This window comes from Chelonoidis abingdonii, chromosome 16, assembly GCF_003597395.2.
Source record: "Chelonoidis abingdonii isolate Lonesome George chromosome 16, CheloAbing_2.0, whole genome shotgun sequence".
NCBI lineage: Eukaryota > Metazoa > Chordata > Testudines > Testudinidae > Chelonoidis > Chelonoidis abingdonii.
This window is the reverse complement of record NC_133784.1, coordinates 7,206,025-7,222,552: the sequence shown is the minus strand read 5'-3', so window position 1 is coordinate 7,222,552 and position 16,528 is coordinate 7,206,025. Positions and strand designations below refer to the sequence as shown.

The 16,528-nt window shown below is 45.5% G+C and overlaps 1 protein-coding gene across 4 annotated transcripts in view; it reads left to right on the top strand.

The window, feature by feature from the left end:
• The window catches only part of HPSE2 (heparanase 2 (inactive)), a 327,209-nt gene that overhangs the window by 160,820 nt on the left and 149,861 nt on the right, over nt 1–16,528 (top strand). The window lies entirely within an intron of this gene.

The window sequence follows — 16,528 nt, the reverse complement described above, 5'->3', positions numbered from 1 at the left end:
CCAAATGGCTTACATCCTACGTCTAGACAATGTTAAAATTCACAGAAACCTAGAGCAGAAAAGTCTGCAAATACTCTGTGGCTCACACTGAATTTCATGTCCAAGCGCGACAGTGTCAGACCTGGGCTTCTAGTTGGTGATAAGTGTGCAACTGTAGACTGTGGGGCTCCAGCTTCCCATCCCAGCTCTGACATTGTGCAAAGCTGGGACAGCAACACAGAGGGAACACAAGAGGTGTTGTCAGAAGCTACCGGTGTGGTGCTCTGCCTGCTCAATATTGGTATCACTCGCTGCGTGCGTGTATTCCTTCTGTGTGCTGTCCCAGCTTTGCCGCAAATAGCTGACACAGCAGACCCCGAGAGAACACCCATGACCACAGAGTCTAGTAAGGTACGAAGGCACGTCGGCCAGGTTTATTGCCATATTGGACACAATAATAGTTCCCTCCAGATTGTTACTCTACAGGCATACTACGAGTATGTGCCCACAGTCAATGGACTCGACTCAAGTCAGTGGTGGACTTTCCCTGCCCCCTCGGCCGGACAAGAACACCGTCCCAGGGATGCATTCTTATACACAGGTACAAACAAGTTACACATCACTCCGACATATGAGGTGCAACCCCTTACTAGCAAGGTGCCGCCTCTCACCTTGTACATGTTGGTTCGAACAAAAACAACTCTATCCTATATTTACCCTTGCCCCTGTCACTGGGTGGGATAGTCTATTCCTTGTTATCTGTGTGGAAGTGCAAGTTATGTGAATGTTCTAGATCTCTAGTGTTCAGTACCTTTTACAGTACTTACCTCCTTGCAGCATCAGCCCTTCCTTCAGCTTCCTGATGACGCAGGCCTGCCTCTGGCTCACAGCTCACTTTGCTTATGTTAGCAAAGTCTTGCCCATTACTTTAGTTCAGGGCCTCAGGCCTCATACCGGGCCTCTGATACCAATTGTTTATGTCTCAGGGCCTCCTCTTACTACAAGTCTAGTCCATATCCCCACACCAAGGGATGTCTACACTAACGTGAATTGATTTTACAGAACCGGTTTTTTAAAACAGATTGTATAAAGTCGAGTGCACAGCGCCACACTAAGCACATTAATTCGGTGATGTGCGCCATGTAACTGAGGCTAGCGTCGATTTCCTGAGTGTGTGCACTGATGGTAGCTATCCCATAGTTTCCCGCAGTCCCCCAGCCCTTGGAATCTGGGTTGAGATCTCCATGCCGATGGGCAAAAAACATTGTCACGGGTGGTTCTGGGTACAGCCTCACCCCTCCCTCCGTAAAAGCAGCAGCCGCCAACCGTTTCACGCCTTTTTCCTGGATGAACCACATGGCTAGTAGCAGGAAAGATCCCTGTAAGCCAAACGCGGAAAAGCTCAGCGCCAATCGCGCCCCTCCCCTTCCCCCCCGCTGGCTACCTGCAGGGAAGGATTTCTTTAAGCCACAGCCAAACAGTCCCAGATAGGAAATGTTCCCCTTACTTAAATTCTGAATTTCAGCCAGTTACCGTGAACGATATCAACGTCCTGAGGATAAACCGCGAGATAAAGAACGGATGTTGCTGAATGCCAGCAATCACCGGGACCATACGCAGCTAGGCTTTGTCATGCATGATACACAGATTACTTGCTACAGCATGGCATGGTCAAGTGTTCTACCATGGAGGAACGGAATAAAGCAGCGCTGCCCAGAAAACCTTCTGCAAAGGCTTGAGACTTCCAGGAGAGCTTCATGGAGATGTCCCTGGAGGATTTCCATTCCATCCCCAGACATGTTAACAGACTTTTACAGTAACTGTACTGGCCACGAATGCATGCCAAGTCCTCAGGGCAAATTATCATTAAAAAAGCTTGCTTTAAAACCATGTCTTATATTTACAAGGTACACTCACCAGAGGTTCCTTCATGGCCTTGTTGTCTGGATGTGCTTGTGGAGGCTGGGAGGGTAATTCCGTCAGGGTGAAAAAAAGCTCCGCCGTTGGGGAGAACGGAGTGCTGTGTGCTCTCTACAAGCTTCGTCCTCTCTTCCTCCTCATCTTCCCCATCCACAGAATCCTCAGCATGGCTGAGATTTCCACCCCCACCCGAATCATGGTCAGGGTGGGGTAGTGGTGGCGGACCCCCTAGAACTGCATGCAGCTCAGCGTAGAAGCGGCATGTTTTCAGCTCTGCTGGACCTTCCGTTTCTTCCTTGGTTTTCTGGTAGCTTGCTGAGCTCCTTAACTTTCACACGGCACTGTACTGAAGTCCCTGGTGTGGCCTCTCTCCATCATAGCCTTGGAAATTTTTCAAATATTTTTCATTTCGTCTTTTGGAACAGAGTTCTGTTAGCACGGAATCCTCCCCATACAGTGATCAGATCCAGTACTCCCGTTGCAGTCGAAGCTGAGCTCTTTTGGATTCTCAGGAGACTGCATTGTTACCTGTGCTGATGAGCTCTGCGTGGTCACCTGTGCTAGTGAGCTCTCCATGCTGGACAAACAGGAAATGAATTCAAAAGTTCGCGGGGCTTTTCCTGTCTACCTGGTCCAGTGCATCCGAGTTCAGATTGCTTTCCAGAGCAGTCACAATGGTTGCAAGCATGAGCGATACCGCCCGGAGGCCAATACTGTCGATTTGCGGCCACACTAACTCTAATCCGACATGGCAATACCAATTTCAGTGCTACTCCTCTCGTCGAGGAGGAGTACAGAAACCGGTTTAAAGAGCCCTTTATATCGATACAAAGGCCTCGTTGTGTGGACGGGTGCAGGGTTAAATCGGTTTAACGCTGCTAAATTCAGTTTAAATGCATAGTGTAGACCAGGCCCAAGGCAGACCCAAGTAGTCCTAGGGATTGTCCAACCTATTCTTAAAAACCTCTAGCGATAGGATTCCACCACCTCTCTTGGTAACCTCTTTCAGGATTTCAGTATCCTTAAAGTTAGAAAGATTTTCCTAGTGTCTGTTCTAAATCTCCCTTGCTGTAGATTAAGCCTGTTACTACTTGTCCTATCTTCAGGGGACATGGAGAACAGCTGATCTCTGTCCTCTTTAGAACAGTCCTTAACAGATTCAAAGATTGTTATCAGGTCACCCATCAGTCTCCCTTTCTCAAGACTAAATATGCCCAGTTTTTTTAACCTTTCCATATAGGCCACGTTTTCTAAACTTTTTATCATTTTTGTTGCTCTCCTCTGGACTCTCTCTTTGTCCACATCTTTCCTAACGCGTGGTGCCCAGCATTGGACACAGGATCTAGCTGAGGCCTCACCAATGCCGAAAAGAGCAGGACAATGACAACCTCTGTCTTACATACGACACTCCTGTTAATACACTCTAGAATGATGTTAGCCTTTTTCACAGCTGCATCACATTGTTCACTTGTATTCAATTTGTTATCTCCTATAACCCACAGATCCTTGTCAGCAGTGCTACCACCTAGCCAGTTATTCCCCTTTTTGTGGTTGTGCATTTGATTTTTCTTTCCTAGGTGAAGCACTTTACACTTGTCTTTACTGAATTTCATCTTCTTCTTTTCAGACAAATTCTCCAATTTGTCAAGGTCATTTTGCATTCTAATCCTGTCCTCCAAAGTGCTTGCAGCCTCTCACAGCTTGATGTCATCTGCAAATTTTATAAGCATACTCTTCGCTCCATTATCCAAGTAATTAATGAAAAGATTGAATAGCACCAGGACTGTGGCTCCTGGATAATGGGAGCTGCGCAGCTGGCACTTGTGGCAGGAGCAGCACACGGAGCCCGCTGGCCCCTCTGCTGCCTAGGAGCCAGGGACATGCGGATCCAGGTAGGGAGCCCCTGCCAGCCCCACCAACCCTCTTCCCCAGCACTAGCAGGGGTCCCGGGCCGCACATCGCTGCCTGGCCCTCCCCCACCCGACCCCAGCACCAGCAGGAGTCCTGGGCCACTCTTTCCCTCAGAACCAGCAGGGGTCCCGGGCTATGCGCTGCTGCCAGCCCTCCCCCAGCACTGGCAAGGTCCTGGGCCACCTCCCCTAGCACCCAAGGCGCCTCCAGACCGCCCCCCAGAGCACCCACGGCCCACCCGCCCAAGTTTTAGTTAGGGGTATGTAGTAAAAGTCATGTACGGGTCATGGGCCGTGAATTTTTGTTTACTGCCTGTGACGTTATTGGTATAAACTGGGACCATATAGAACATGGGTTGTAACCAAGGTCCTGTAGTGGCACCAAATCCTATGTAAAGGGGGTCATATAAGGTGTCTAAGACCAGTATACGGTGTTACTGTAGGATTTATGCTGTTCTGTATGTCGCTATCATTTTTGTAGTGAAGTTATGAATATTGGCTGTGTATTGTCTGTATTTCAAACTGTGCTGTGTTACTGGGAAAGTCCCAGACAAGTTGGGTCAGCTCCAGCTTGGCCTGCTTGAGCCATTAAGGACCATTAACTACACAATTGACCCATTGAGAGGAGGCGGATACGCCTGTGACTCACCATGGTGTGCAGAAATGGCCTATGTGACTGCAGACTCCATTTTGCTTGTAACTTTCCCCAGTAGCGAACAAAGGAGTGTTCTTGTACACCTGAAAAAGTCTAGATAAGCTAAGGCCTCATCTCCATCTTGTCTTCAATCCTGCTTCTTACTCTGGGGGGACTGCACAAACTGAAGCTCTGCACAAAGGACTGAATGACCCATCCCAGCCGGGATGTTCTCCAGAGACTTGATTTGAACCTGCAGTTTAACTCCATCACTGCTACAAGCCTAAACTAAGAACTTTGCCATTACTATATGGAATTGATTCATTTAACCAATTCTAGCTCTCATCTCTATCTTTTTCCTTTTATGAATAAACCTTTAAGATTTAGAATTCTGAAAGGATTGGGCAACAAGCATGATTTGTGGGTAAGATCTGATGTGTTATAATGACCTGGTCTGGGCGGTCCTTTGGGATTGAGAGAACCTTTTTCTTTTACTGGGGTGTTGGTTTTCATAACCATTCATCCCCAGGACGTGTGGGACTGGTGGTGATACTGGGAGACTGGAGTGTCTAAGGAAATTGCTTGTGTGACTTGCAGTTAGCCAGTGGGGTGAAACTGAAGTCTTTTGTCTGGCTGGTTTGGTTTGCCTTAGAGGTGGAAAAACCCCAGCCTTGGGCTGTGACTGCCCTGTTTGAGCAATTGGTCCTGATTTGGCACTCTCAGTTGGGTCCCGCCAGAACCACATCGTCACACTGCCCATGACCTGTCTATGACTTTTACTAAAAATACCCATGACTAAAATGTAGCCTTATCTATAATCCTCCCCTACTGACAGTATCAAATGCTTTTGTCAAATCAATGAAAACACTGAACAGATTCATGTTTTGATCAATACATTTTTCTTGTATTTGCCTGATACTGAAAATAATGTCTATGGTGCTAGGACCAGGTCTGAATCCACACTGAGTCTCAGGTATTTTGGCTTCTGAGATAGATGTAATCAGTCGGTTCAAGAGGACACAAGCAAAGATTTTTCTAGCAACAGATAGGAGAGATATTCCATGATCGGATAGCTCAGTGGTTTGAGCATTGGCCTGCTAAACCCAGGGTTGTGAGTTCAATCCTTGAGGGGGCTACTTAGGGATCTGGGGGAAAAATTGGTCCTGCTAATGAAGGCAGGGGACTGGACTTGATGACCTTTCAAGGTCCCTTCCGGTTCTAGGAGATTGGTATATCTCCAATTATTATCACAGACCATTTTGCTGCCTTTATTTTTAAATAAAGGAATAATTGTGGCATCTTTGAAGTCTTGTGGCATTTCTTCACTATCCCAGATGTCAGTAAGGATCTTCTGGAGTGTTGTTACCACCTTTGGACCCACAGATTTATATACTTCTGCTGGTATTCCATCTCTGCCCGAGGACTTTCCCAGGCTCATCATACTGATTACCTTTTCTATTTCTTCAAGTGAGGGTGGTGAGTCAAGGTGGTGCTTAATAGGCTTTTGAGGTATCTGATTAATAGCACTTGTTTCAGTTGAGGATGGTCTGTTCAGTAGTTGGTTGAAATGTTCAACCGATCTCTATTCCATGCCATGTTTGTCTTTTGATGATTGTCTTGTCATCCGCCATCATGAGCGAACCTGTGCCCACCTTTGAAGGTCCATAGACTAGCTCCAAGAATCAAAGAACTTCTTTGTTTCATTTGTTTCTGCATACCTTTGAGTATCTTCTGCTACCTTCTCCCACCATTTATCTTGTATCAAACATTGTTGTCTTTGTGCTTTGCTTTGGAGGTGTTTGAATCTCTCTCTCTTTCTCTCTTTGAGGTGGACTGAATATCATTTTGCCAGACTGGAAAAGCCTCTTTTTTTTCTTTCAAGAGTACTGTGATTTCCTCATCATTTTCATCAAACCAGTGAGGCCAAGAGCTTACGGTGAGCCATTTTCTTCCATACAAGGACATCACTTGCAGTTTTTTGTACTGTCTCTCTAAATTCCTCTCATGAGACAAGGTTGGTTTCTAGTGAACTTTGTAGCTTGTCTCAGTAGGATGCATCGTTTAGTTTAACAATATCAGGAGACATCTTGATTGTTTTGGGGCATTTCAGGCATGTGGGTACAATATGTAGATTCAGTACTGACCAAATCATTCTATGATCCATCGAACATTTTGCTCCACGCATGGTTCTCGTGATCCTAACATCCCTTATGTCACACTGTCGGACAATGATGTAATCTATCAGATGCCGTTGTTTGGATCTGAGGTGCATTCACATAGTTTTATATTTGTCGGCCTGTCTGAAGATGGTATTTGTAATTGTCAGGCTATATTCTGCACACTTGCTTAGGAATAGCAGACCGTTTTCATTCATTGCTCCAATCCCATTTTTCCCAATGACACCTTGCCAGTTGTTATCATTACCTACACTTGCATTGAAATTTCCTGGGATGATTAGTGTGTCACTTTATGGTGTTGACTTGATGAGAGAGTTGAGATCAGAGTAGAACCGTTCCTTAGCATCATCAGGGCTTGTTAAGGTGGGCGCATATGCACTGATGATGGTAGCAAATCGCGACTTATTTAGCGGTAGCCGGATGTTAATGAGTCGTTTATTGATGCCTGTTGGAAAGTCTTCAAGATATTGCAAGAGTTGGTCTTGATGGCAATTCCCACTCCATGGATTCTACCTTCATGTGGTTCTTTTTCCTTCCCCTCCCCAGCCGGTTCTGTAATAAAGCCCTCGTCTGCCAATCTAGTTTCACTGAGCACTGCAATGTCAATGTTATACCAGGCCAGCTCTTCTGAAAGAAGAGCTCCCCTTTCAAACTGAGAGGTATCATCTTGTCTATCATAGTCCTGATGTTCCAAGCAGCAATCTTTAGTGCTTTTTTAGTTATCGATTGTGTTGAGGAGGTAAGCTCGCTGGATTTAATTTAGGCGGGCAATGTTTCAGGATCCTTTTCTAGCCCCTTCCCTTACAGAGGGAGAGCAGAGCAATCCTGAAAAGGGCTGCTCTGTCACCTGGGGTGTTGCCGAGCTTCCCTGCTCTTGGGTCCGGGATGGGTGACCAATTTCCCCGGCCACCTGCGTGCAGGCTTGTGGCTACAACTGTCAAAAATCATCTTCACCTGTCGCTTTCCCTCTCCCCCTTCACACAGAGCTTTTAAAGAGAGATGTGCATGAAGGACGTGTGCGTGAAGTTGATTAAAATGGGAGAGTCGTTGCACTGGGACAATCCCATTCCCACATAAGAACAGCTGTACTGGGTCAGACCAAAGGTCCATCTAGCCCAGTATCCTGTCTACCGACAGTGGCCAATGCTAGATGCCCCAGAGGGAGTGAACCTAACAGGCAATGATCAAGAGATCTCTCTCCTGCCATCCATCTCCATCCTCTGACAAACAGAGGCTAGGGACACCGTTCCTTACCCATCCTGGCTAATAGCTATTAATGGATGTAACCTCCATGACTTTATCCAGTTCCCTTTTAAACGCTGTTATAACCTCCTCAGGTAAGAAGTTCCGCAAGTTGACTGTGCGCTGCGTGAAGAACTTCCTTTTATTTGTTTTAAACCTGCTGCCCATTAATTTCATGTGGTGGCTCCTAGTTCTTATATTATGGGAACAAGTAAATAACAACACTTCCCTATTCACTTTCTCCACACCACTCACTGCTTTTATAGATCTTATCATATCCCCCTTAGTCTCCTCTTTTTCCAAGCTGAATGGTCCTAGGCCTCCCTAATCTTCCTACTATGGGACCCTTCCTCCAAACCCCTAATTCATTTTAGTTGCCCTTTTCTGAACCTCTTTCTAGTGCCAGTTAAATATCTTTTTTGAGATGCAGAGAGACCACATCTGTACCAGGTAATTCGAGCTGTGGCGTACTCATGGACTTTATATAAGGGCAATATAATATATTCTCAGCCTTAATTCTCTATCCGCTTTTTTAACGATTCCTAACATCCTGGTTTTCCTTTTTTTGACCGCCTGATGCACACTGTGTGACATCTTACTGTAATGTATAGCTGGGGTTGATTTTTTCCACATGTGCATTACTTTTACATTTATCCACATTCAATTATCATTACCATTCTTGTTGCCCAGATGCACTTCGTTTTGTGAGATCCTTTTCTGAAGTTCTTCACAGTGCTGCTTAGTCCTTAACTATCTTGAGCCAGTTTTAGTATCAATCTGCAAAACTTATGTGCACCTCACTGTTTACCCCTTTCTTCCAGATCATTTATGAATAAATCTGAATAGGGATTGGGTCCTAGGACTTGCCCCTTGGGGAGACACCATCAGTTACCCCTCTTCCATTCTGAGAATATTACCATTAATTCCTACCCCTTTGTTCCCTGTCTTTTAACCAGTTCCTCAGTCCATGAAAGGACCTTCCCTTTTATCCACTGACAGACTTAATTTGAGTAAGAACCTTGGTGAAGGGAGACCTTGTCAAAGGCTTTCTGGAAATCTAAGTACACTACGTCCACTGGATCCCCCTTGTCCACATGTTTGTTGACCCCTTCAAAGAACTCTAATAGATTAGTAAGACACAATTTCCCTTTAGAGAAACCATCTGTGACAGTTCCTCAGATTTGTCACCTACAAAAGCCAGCTCAAGTTTCAAAAACTCCCTAACATCCTCAGCTGTGAAGACTGAAGCAAAGAATCCATTTAGTTTCTCCACAATGACTATATCATCTTTAAGCGCTCCTTTTGTATCTCGAGCACTCCTTTTCTGTATCGACACCATTTTGAAACAGAAGGATACAGATGTTGGAATTCCAGAATTCTACAGGTTTCTTTCACAAGAAAGATTTCCCATGTTATTCTCTGCTTCCACAAGGATAATGGCAATATTTGGAAGCACATATATATGTGTGCACAGTTTTTCTCTTCCATGAAGATTAACAAATCATTGTTAAGGTCAAGGCTCACTGATGAACATTTGAAAGCAACGCTGGGATTGGTTTCGTCTCAGGATATCAAACCTAATACTGATGCTCTGGTTGATGCAAAACGCTGCCAGCTAAGTGGCCAACAATGAAATGACTGTCAAAATTAGCACTGACTTTTCACATTACATGTAAAGAAGTTAATAAAGTTAATAAACTGAATTTATTGGCATACTATATTTTAATACTATACTACTTTATTACTCTTCTTTCTTTTCTGCCTCCCTCCAGGCGCTTCCCACTGCCAAACTGCCCAACAGCTGTTGGTGGCACTTAACACTTTCCTGGAGGGAGGGGGGAGAAGCAGGGATCCGCACGCTCAGGGAAGGAGGTGGAGAAGAGACGGGGCAGGGGCGGGGCCTCATGGAAGGGGTGGAGTGGGGGCGGGGCCAGGGGCAGCGAGGGGGGTGTTAGTGATGCGGCCCTCAGGCCAATGCACTAATCCTCATGTGGCTCTCGTGGTGATTTGCATTTGAGACCCCTGGTCTAGAGCGGCCAGCACAGGGCAGGAGATAAGGCTGGCAACAGCACTCCTCTCCGTGCCACCGGGGTGGGGTGGGAAGCAGGGCACTGGCACCTGGGCAGGGGGGTGTCATGCACAGGGCACCCATAGCCAAGGAGCTGGGGGAGCACAGGGCACCAGCTGCTGCGGCTCTGCAGAGGGAACTGCCAAAGATGCCCCTTGCCAACCTGCAGCCAGCTGCCCCTCCTCCCACTCCCCGGGTGTCAGTAGCTCTCCCTGCTCCCCCACCTATATCTGGGTTCCTGCCCCCCCTTTCACAGTGAGCTTCTGCCCCCCACCCCCTGCCTTGACTTTTCCCATGTTTAGCACCGTCTGCAATAGACAGGAGGTTGATTTGCATCCATCCTACTGCAGAAATGGGGTGTATGGGAGAGGTGGCACCTTGGAGTGATTCGAACTACTGCACTCCTTGAGTGGTTCTTTCCCTCTCTGGTCCTCACTGGACACCCAGATCTCGCCTGTGGCTCCAAGTAGCGGTAAGTATGCAACAGTGGCCACACCCCAGTAAGCTGCCTCGGCAGACGGGCTAAACCAGGTGAGGGCAACTGACAGTCATTTAGGGATTACCCCCTCAAGTATACAAAGACCGTTCTGGTAGACAAGGCGAAAGAGACCATAGATTGGTTCAACAGCTTGAAAAGCAATGTATCGTGGAAGGCGAAAGGCATGGTGGGGTGCAAGAGAAGTCATGGCTATCCACTGCAGCTAAACAAGCCTTCAGTTGTAACAGCCTTTGTGCCCTTAGGCCAAGCTTCAGCAGCTGAGCTTAATCCTGAGTGGAGCACAGGAGATGGTCCAAGAGGTAACTATAGCAGGACCGCTTGGAAATAGTGACCATAATACAATAGCATTCAACATCCCTGTGGTGGGAAGAACATCTCAACAGTCCAGCACTGTGGCATTTAATTTCAAAAGGGGGAACTATGCAAAAATGAGAGGGTTAGTTAAACAGAAATTAAAAAGTACAGTGACTAAAGTGAAATCCCTGCAGCTGTATGCGTACTTTTTAAAGACACCATAATAGAGGCCCGACTTCAATGCATACCCCAAATTAAGACACACGGTAAAAGAACTAAAAAAAGAGGCACCGTGACTTAACAACTATGTAAAAGAAGCAGTGAGAGAGAAAAAGACTTCCTTTAAAAAGTGGAAGTCAAATCCTAGTGAAGCAAATAGAAAGGAGCATAAACACTGCCAAATTAAGTGCAAGAGTGTAATAAGAAAAGTCAAAGAAGAGTTTGAAGAGCGGCTAGCCAAAAACTCCAAAGGTAATAACAAAATGTTTTTGAAGTACATCAGAAGCAGGAAGCCTGCTAAACAACCAGATACAAAAAGGGAGCCGCTTAAAGATGATATAGTCATTGTGGGAGAAACTAAATGGATCTTGCTTTTCAGTCTTCACAGCTGAGGATGTTAGGGAGTTTTGAAACTTGCAGCTGCTATTTAGGTGACAAATCTGAGGAAACTGTCACAGGATTGAAGTGTCACTAGAGGAAGTTTTGGAATTAATTGATAAACTCAACATTAACAAGTCACCAGGACCAGATGGCATTCACCCAAGAGTTCTGAAAGAACTCAAATGTGAAGTTGCGGAACTATTAACTAAGGTTTGTAACCTGTCCTTTAAATCGGCTTCTGGTACCCAATGACTGGAAGTTAGCTAATGTAACGCCAATATTTAAAAAAGGGCTCTAGAGGTGATCCTGGCAATTACAGACTGGTAAGTCTAACGTCAGTACCGGGCAAATTAGTTGAAACAAAAGTTAAAGAATAAAATTGTCAGACACATAGAAAAACATAAACTGTTGAGCAAAAGTCAACATGGTTTCTGTAAAGGGAAATCGTGTCTTACTAATCTATTAGAGTTCTTTTGAAGGGGTCAACAAACATGTGGACAAGGGGGATCCAGTGGACATAGTGTACTTAGATTTCCAGAAAGCCTTTGACAAGGTCCCTCACCAAAGGCTCTTACGTAAATTAAGCTGTCATGGGATAAAAGGGAAGGTCCTTTCATGGACTGAGAACTGGTTAAAAGACAGGGAACAAAGGGTAGGAATTAATGGTAAATTCTCAGAATGGAGAGGGGTAACTAGTGGTGTTCCCCAAGGTCAGTCTAGGACCAATCCTATTCAACTTATTCATAAATGATCTGGAGAAAGGGGTAAAACAGTGAGGTGGCAAAGTTTGCAGATGATACTAACTGCTCAAGATAGTTAAGACCAAAGCAGACTGTGAAGAACTTCAAAAAGATCTCACAAAACTAAGTGATTGGGCAACAAAATGGCAAATGAAATTTAATGTGGATAAATGTAAAGTAATGCACATTGGAAAAAATAACCCCAACTATACATACAATATGATGGGGGCTAATTTAGCTACAACGAGTCAGGAAAAAGATCTTGGAGTCATCGTGGATAGTTCTCTGAAGATGTCCACGCAGTGTGCAGAGGCGGTCAAAAAAGCAAACAGGATGTTAGGAATCATTAAAAAGGGATAGAGAATAAGACTGAGAATATATTATTGCCCTTATATAAATCCATGGTACGCCCACATCTCGAATACTGTGTACACAGATGTGGTCTCCTCACCTCAAAAAATATACTGGCACTAGAAAAGGTTCAGAAAAGGGCAACTAAAATGATTAGGGGTTTGGAGAGGGTCCCATATGAGAAAGATTAAAGAGGCTAGGACTCTTTCAGCTTGGAAAAGAGGAGACTAAGGGGGGATATGATAGAGGTATATAAAATCATGAGTGATGTGGAGAAAGTGGATAAGGAAAAGTTATTTACTTATTCCCATAATACAAGAACTAGGGGTCACCAAATGAAATTAATAGGCAGCAGGTTTAAAACAAATAAAAGGAAGTTCTTCTTCACGCAGCGCAGTCAGTCAACTTGTGGAACTCCTTACTGAGGAGGGTTGTGAAGGCTAGACTATAACAGTGTTTAAAAGAGAACTGGATAAATTAATGGTGGTTAAGTCCATAAATGGCTATTGGAATGGTGTCCCTAGCCTCTGTGTGTCAGAGGATGGAGATGGATGGCAGAAGAGTGATCACTTGATCATTGCCTGTTAGGTTCACTCCCTCTGGGGCACCTGACATTTGCCACTGTCGGTAGACAGGACACTGGGCTAGAAGGACCTTTGGTCTGACCCAGTATGGCCATTCTTCTGTTCTTATGAAACTCCACTAACTCCATCTGTATTTCCTCTGCAACACAGTCAATTTCAACAGCAAATGGTGTGGAAAAAAGTTGAAAATGTGGTTCAAGTGCCTTGAAATCTTTAAACCGAACATCAAACTGTTTATGTAAGTTAGAAATGATCTCTGCATATTCTTTCAAGGATTTGGGGTCAACTTTTCCTAAGGAATTCAGAGTCGAGAAATGAATCAAATTGCCAGCAGTCAGCTGTTTCCCCCACAAAGTAAGCTTGACTTTGAATGACTTAACACTGTCATACATCTGTGTTATCACCTGTTTTCTACCCTGAAGTTTCAAGTTCAGTGCATTCAGGTGATCAGTTACATCTGTTAGAAAAGCAAGGTTGTGCAGATAAAAGTGGAATCAGCAAGCTGTGGAACCTCCTTGTTTTTCATTTTCATGAAGGAATCAATCTCCTCTCTAAGTGCAAAAAAAGCTTCAAAACATTTCCACGACTCAGACATCTAACTTGAGTGTGATACAGAAGTTCCCCATATTTGCTGTCCATACTTGCTAGAAAAGAAGTGAACTGTCTGTGATTCAGCCCTTGTGCACGTATAAAATTAATGGTTTTAACAACTACATCCATAAATCCTTCATTTGTAGACTTTTACTACACAGGGCTTCTTGGTGCAAAATACAATGTATACTAGTGAAGCTAATTCCTGGTATATTGAGGCTGTTCAGTTTGGTCTTCAATAATCCAACCACACCAATGTTTTCAGGACACATTGATGGTGCACCGTCCGTTGCCAAAGATACGAGTTTGTTCCACGGCAGCACAGCTTTTTCAATGCACTCTTCCAGTCCTTGAAATAGGTCACATGCCATTGTGGGACCCTTCAGTGGCAGTAAGTCTAGCAATTCTTCAGTTATATTCAAATTGCAATCCACACCTCTAATGAACACTGCACGCTGTGCGGTATCTGGTACATCTGTACTCTCATCAAGAGCAACTGAAAATGCTTAGAAGTCTTTTGCCATTTGCACATTATCAGCTAAATCTGTTATCCTGCAGGCAACTGTACTGGCAGACAAGCTTATGCCTTCAAAAACTTTCTTCCTATCAGGACATAAAATTTCACTGGCCTTCATAAGACATTATTTTACAAATAAGCCTTCTGTAAAAGGTTGCAATGATTTAGCTGTCATTTCGCTTATCACAAAACTTGCTCTTATTGAATCTTCGCTAAACTTGTTAATACCCAAAGCGAAATTTCTTTGCTTGGCAAATGCTGCTTTAAGTTGCTGAACTTTTTCCTCTCGGATTTTTCCAGTGAATGCATCATATTTTTCACGGTGCATCGTGTCGTAGCGCCGACACACATTATACTCCTTGGGAACAGCAATCATTTGCTGACAAATAAGGCATTGAATTTTATCTTTTACCTCTGTGAAAAAATATAAACTCTCCTATTTGTCTTGAAAAACTCTCTTTTCTTCCATGAGTTCTTTTTTTCAATGAAGTCATTTCCAAGCAGTTTTAATAAAATATTATACACTCAGTAAAGCCCCCCTACTGCACTGGGCTGCACCACCACTCCACTCCTGCTCTGCCTCTTCCAGGGGTGGCAGGTTTGTAGAAATTTTGGTGGTGTCCAGAACCTGCCCTCCCCCAAACTTCACCCCCACCTGCCTGAGGCTCTGGGAGGGAGTTTGGGTGGGAGAGGAGGTCTGGGGTGCAGACTTTGGGATGGAGTTGGGTGCTGGGTGCAGGCTCCAGGCTGGGGCAGGGGATGGGTGTTCAGGCTCTGGGAAGGAGTTTGGGGACAGGAGGGGGTGCAGGGGTGAGGGCTGTGGGGCTGGGGATGAGGAGTTTTGGGAACTGGAGATGCTCAGGACTAGGGGAGAAGGGCAGGGGAAGGGCAACCTGCTTTGGCCTTAGTGGAGGGGGGCACTAGGAGCCTGCAGCAGCAGGTGATGCCGGAAGCTGGCAGAGCCGAGAGAAGTCCGCATGAGCTGCAGGCTCCGAGCAGTGAGGGGGCAGCAAGTGAGGCTGGAGGACACTCGGGGGAGGCGCGTGGGGGCAGCAGATGGGGCTGGGGGAGAGACCTGGCCCCAAGCATTGGGGAGCAGCGTGCGGGGAGCTTAGCTGCCATATAAAATAACTCGGGGGGGGGGCGTGGGGGTGAGGGAAGTTTGGCAGCAACAGGAAGTAACGGGGGGTGCAGGGAGCTTGGCAGGCTGCAGGGAAGAGCTCCGCGGGCCGCATGTTTGAGACCCCTGGTCTAGACCCTCCTCCAAGTCTCACTCTCCCCTCTGCCCCCTTGCGTGCACACAGGGGCAGAAATGGCCTGGTCCTGATCTCATCTACAAGACAGCATGGGGCAGAAACATACATCAGCCACTCCCTTTCCAGTCTTTCCATTGTGGAGGCACTAGCATCCCCCGCTCCCCGTTCTGCCACCCCGGGAAAAGCACCCTTATGCATGACTGAAGAGGTAAACAGTGTAGCTGTTAAAAATGTTGGATTTAAACCAGGGTAATTGTGGGCAGGAGATGAGACCTGGCTGTTGTCCCAACAAACTTAGGATTCTTTCTAAGTAGAGTTCTTGCCCTTCTGAGGACTAAGTAGCCGGAGTTGTGCCTGATCCACTGAACACTCTGGGTCTGAGTGAGTGGAGTAAGTGCATTACATGAATGGAACTCAACTGTGCCACTCAAAAGTCTAGAATAGTTCAGAACTGTTTGAAAAAATGCTAAGGACCTGCCTTTCCTCGGCTGCAGCTGCTTTTTTCTCTGCCCGGCTTTGCTGAGCTGTGTAGGATGTTGAGTTGGGGGTTCCCTCCCCCCACCATTATGTTTGTTAAACTGCTTAAAACGTTATTATAAAAAAAACAAGTTTTACTCTTCCCAGGTGGGCGGGTGTGGGGCTATCTCACCCCAGGCCCCGATTCTCTCCACTTCTTTGTCTCTTTTTTTCTGGTTCTCTACTATTCATTTTCAATTTTATATATTTTTTTTAATTCTTGGATTGTGTTTTTGTTCGGATAACTCAAACCAGCCTCTCCTTCCTCTTGCTTGCTAATATTTCTGACGTGGCATGGTCATGGTCCGGAATGAGGAATAAGACTTAGGGGAAAAAAAGGAAAGAAGGAAAAGATAGAAAGAAAGAAAGTTATGAATGTTAGAAAATCATTTACTGAGCATCTACAATCCCGTACTTTCCTGAACTGAACATGGAATTGGCCATGTTAGCCGATACCATTGGCTGAACAAGACAGGGACCCTGCCTGTGGCAATGGTCAGTGTTCTGGAGAAGCTGATAGAAGAAAAACTCCACCATGGGTGTACAAGAATCCCTTCCTGACCCATAGTCATAAAATACAACCTGAAGCATGAACTTGGATTACTTGTACCTTCGCTGTGGTACTCCTCATGTTATTTGTATCTGTAAGC